Here is a 5,092-nt window from a genome sequence, read left to right as displayed (position 1 = left end):
TTCATTCTTCATCATTCACTATTCCTCCCTTGGGAGAGCATTAGAATGTACATGTTTTCAAGAAAACAACCATTTCACTATAGCAGTTACACTTTAGATAGATAGAATTACCCCTTTGCGACTATATTTATATATAGAGAGAAATATATAAGCATTTAGATACTATTAGACACATATACATACTGTGCATTCCTTTGGAGGCAGATCAGTGAACCTACCAGTGGTCTCCTACCACGTCTATTGTACTATGCATCATTATTATCTGCTTTATCAATTGATGATAACTTATAAGCTTCTGTCTATTCCAGTCTCTAATAACCTCTGAGCAACACAGCTCTCTACATTTCAAATCACTCTCAACTCTGTCCAGACTACAGTGTTACAACCCACTCTACTGTAGCCATTTCCACACATTCCTAATGTAAATACACACTGTCCAGTTCTCCACAGGCATAACTTCTGTCCAGGCTGCACTGTACCCACTGAACTAAAGTCATTCATTTATTTATCCAAACATGTTGTTGGCATTCTTCCGTCTCGGAAAACGATGGAATCCACGCCATGGTTCAGTTCGTCTTTAGACATCTCCGGCTGTCATTCATACATATATTTTACATATTCTTATCTATCACTCTGTCCTTACCATTCTTACATTACGAAGCCCGCATGTTTTTTAATGTTACAAACCTTCTGTAGCTGCTGAATAAAGGGTCTTGGGTCAATCAGAGAATGCCTGGCCTCATTTAATCTGCCAATGATAAAGATAACACATAATCATTTCAAAAAAGTTTATAGTTGCAAAGCAAATGCATAATGCTTTTACCTTGACATGGTCTAGCCTAATAAACTAGTGCTCTGTTTATTCCCACTCTTCAAAACACATTTGCGCTAAAAATAAGTCTTATGGTGACCAGCCTGTCCCCGTTTTGCTACCAGGCACCATGGTGACAGCCGTCAGGAGCAGGTCATTGACCTCATATGTTTAGAACGGAAGAAGAAGAAACAGAGCATAAACACTTTGTTTTCCCTTTGCAAAGATACATGTAAACATCATACCGACAATTTAGATGGAAAAGACTTACTATCAAATCTGTAAGTTATTCATACCTAGCTCCATACTGTTGAAACATGCATCGCTTAACCTATTGCTAAGGCTACACCAATTCAATTTGTCGGTTCTCAATTTTTTTTCAGAAAAGATGAGAAGCGACAGGGCGAAAAAAATAGAAATAAAAAAAAAACAGGTCTAGGCATCCTATTATAGCCCCAAATGCTACGATCGAAGCTATGAAGTCAATACAAAAAGCTGGATTAATATGTAAACAATTTTGAGCTTTAAATCAAATCACAGCATTGACAGATGGGAAAAAACGACAAGAACTAGGGAGAAAAGGACTTTCCTGAACTGTTTTTTTTCGCAAATCAGAAAAGAAAAACGAAGAAGCTAATCCGAGAACCAACAAATTAAATTAGTGTGGCGTAACCTAATACATATCTGATGCCACAAAGGCGGGGGATTCTAAATGTTTGGAATCCCATCTTAAAAATCGTTTAAAAAGTTTAAAAAAATAAATAAAGAATCTTAAGAAACTTTTAAAATTTAAAGTTTTATATTTTAAGTATTTAAAAACCGTTAATGTATTGTACCTTTTCATGCCCAAAAAGGGCTTTGTTAAAGGTTTGAAATAAATATAACTCACTCTTTCTTTTCTGTTTCCAGAACAGCTACACGAGTCATTAGGGACTGGATTTCCTCATCTTTCTGTGAAATCCTGTTGTAGTACAAAAATGGATTTGTTATAAAATGTGCTTTATTACAATAGTTCTGAATCTCCATTTTGGATGACAAGAGTGTGACCTGCTTATAGCTGTAAGTTATTTTAACAAAAAAACAATAATCTTATTGATCTTTCTCTTATGTAACCGTTATCAGAATTATTAAAAACTTTATTTAAATTAACCTGACATTCCACAGTGTGAGTGAGTGATATGGTAAACTATGGAGTAACCGAGTGCACAAATGAAAGGGCAATTGTTGGAGTGAGAAGGTGAGGGTGAGTGAGAACCAAGTGAATGAATGAGTGATGAGTGAGAGTCATTGCTTAATTGTGTGAATGAGTTTCATCATGAATCATACAACTCACTGGTGTTGTGTGTTTGCCGCCTGATGTACCAGACGCTTCTCCAGGTCTTTGATCTTATCCTGTGCCTCAGTTCTCTCCCTGTCATTATATTATCCACAGAAGATACTGTTAGAATGAGTGATCATTTTGAATTCTTTAATCAAATCCCTAAAAGTAAAAGTAAGTGTTGTGGTAAAAGTTTGAAATAAAGATACAAAGTAAACTCACCCTTTCCTTTCTGTTTCCAGAACAGCTACACAAGCCTTTAGGGACTGGATTTCCTCATCTTTCTGTGAAATCCTGTAGTGGTACAAAGAATGGACTTGTTATAAAATGTGTTTTATTACAATAGTTCTCAATCTCCCTTTTGGATGAAAACAGTGTGCCTGCTCATAGCTGTATTATTTAAATAATTTTATTGATATTCCTCGTATGTAACCCTTGTCAGAATTATTAGAAACTTTATGTACATTAACCTGACATTCCACAGTCTGAGTGAGTGATATGGTAAACTGTGGAGTAAGGAGAGACAGAGTGTGCAAATAAAAGTGCAATTGTTGAAGTGAGCAAGTGAGGGTTAGTATAAGAACCAAGTGAATGAATGATTGATTGATTGATTGATTGATTGATTGAGAGTGATTTCTTAATTGTGTGAATGAGTTTTATCATGAATCATACAACTTACTGATGTTGTGTGTTTGCCGCCTGATGTACCAGACGTTTCTCCAGCTCTTCGATCTTATCCTGTAACTCAGTTCTCCCACTGTCATTATAAACACAGAAGATACAGTTCAGGATTAGTGCTACCATCATTTTTGCATTCTTTACTCAAATTTCTTAATAGTAAAAGTAAAGGTTTGAAATAAAGATACAAAGTTAACTCACCCTTTCCTTTCTGTTTCAAGAAAAGCTACGCGAGCCTTTAGGGACTGGATTTCCTCCTCTTTCTGTGAAATCCTGTTGTGGTGAATGGATTTGTTATAAAATATGATTTATTAAAATCATTCTGAATCTCCATTTTGGATGACAACAGTGTGCCCTGTTCATAGCTGTAGCTTATAGCTTATAGTTATTTTAACTATGAAATAAAGATACAAAGTAAACTCACCCTTTCTTTTCTGTTTCCAGAACAGCTACATAATCCTTTAGGGACTGGATTTCCTCATCTTTTTGGGAAATCCTGTTGTGGTACAAAGAATTGACTTAAAATGTTATAAAATTTTGTTCTGATAATATTTTGAATCTCCAGTCTGGACGGCGATGGTGCGCCCTCATTTTATTCTGCTGTTATTCTATTCATCCTCCAGCACATTTGTTTTGTGTAGTTTTTTTTCAAAATCTTTTTAAAAATCTATATTTTGTCTCATTCGTGTATTGTATTTACTTTATTGATTGTTTTCATATGCAAGTGCAAATGAAAAAATATAAACAATCCTTAAAGCTGTTATTTATTCAAATAAAAATTAATACATCACTGATACTTCTCTAAATTAAAATAGAAAGTTTATTTACATAAACCTGACAGTTTGCGAATGAAACTTGCATGATGAAGTGATAGGGTGAGGGTAGGCAGATGGCTGACCGAGTAAATGAATAAGGGAACAAGTGAATAAATAAGTTATCGAGTGAAAGTGAGTGGGTAAAATTTCCTGACTCACTGATGTTGTGTGTTTGCAGCCTGATGTACCAGACACTTCTCCAGCTCACTGATCTTATACTGTCCCTCAGTTCTCTCCCTGTCATAGTACAGAAAAATTGTACAGTTTTGATATTGTCACCATCATTTTTGCATCCTTTCACTCAAATCCCTTTGGAGTAAAGTAGTCTTTTTGTAAAGGTTTGAAACAAAGATCATAACTCACTCTTTCCTTTCTGCTTCCAGGACAGCTACACAATCGTTCAAGGACTGGATTTTCTGATCTTTCTGAAAAATCCTGTTGTGGTAAACAGAATAGACTTGTTAATTGAAATATGATTAAACACATTTTAAGTATGAGGCTCTTTAAATAGCTTTCCATAATTTGCCAACCTTACAGCTGCTGAATTGTAATGAATATTTAATATTAAATATATTTTTATCTTATCTATCATGTAGAAGGTTCATTTTCAATACAAAACTAACACTCCCTAGTCAGTGCACAAGACATAATAAACTGTTCAGTGAGTGAAATATTGAGTAAGAGAGCAAATTAGTGAATGAGGGACTAAATGAATGGGTGTATGGATGAGTGTGTGAATGGGTGCATGAGTGAGCAATTTTTGGAACCCAACTCACTGTTGTCGTGTGTCTACCAGATGTGCCTCCAGGTCTTTAATGTTTATAGCTGCCTCGGTTCTCTCCCTGTCAGAAAAAAAGAAGAGCTTAACAGTTAGGATTATTTCCATCATTTTTGCATCCTTTTACTTAAAACCTTCATTAGTTGAACCTCTGACTAAGTTATTATAAACTTCTTGGTTATTAAATACCTTTGACACATGGCTTGAAAGCGCCAGGTAACATTGAAAATTGCCCGCACCAGTCAAATTTTACATTTACCACTCAAAATTTTTAATGAAGAATAGTATGGATTATACTTAAAACTATTCAGAAAGCATTGCCATTACACTGATGCATTCAAAATGAAGTTAGTATCAGTCAATACACAAAAAGGACCGGCATTTGACCCAAACAAAAGGCTTAGACCCAAAGGGTTTTTGCTAGGGTTGGAAGGGAAGCAGTGGAAGCACAACATTTTTTCTAGGACCTAAAGTCAAAAGATATAAGTTAAAACAAAAAAAATTGTTTTTTTTTAGACTTATTGTTATCATACATTATTTACCTAACTCTATACAAATAACCATGTGCACCCGTGCATCCAAGGTAAAAAAATAGGTGCAGAACTCGAATTTGAGTGCACAAAAGTGCAGTATTTCAAGTCCTGAGTCTAGGCCCTTTAAAAAAAACTGATGAGCTTTAATAAGTTGATGTC

This window comes from Branchiostoma belcheri, unplaced genomic scaffold (genome assembly GCF_001625305.1).
Source record: "Branchiostoma belcheri isolate BF01 breed outbred unplaced genomic scaffold, Haploidv18h27 scaffold163, whole genome shotgun sequence".
Taxonomy (NCBI): domain Eukaryota; kingdom Metazoa; phylum Chordata; class Leptocardii; order Amphioxiformes; family Branchiostomatidae; genus Branchiostoma; species Branchiostoma belcheri.
This window is presented reverse-complemented; position numbering follows the sequence as displayed.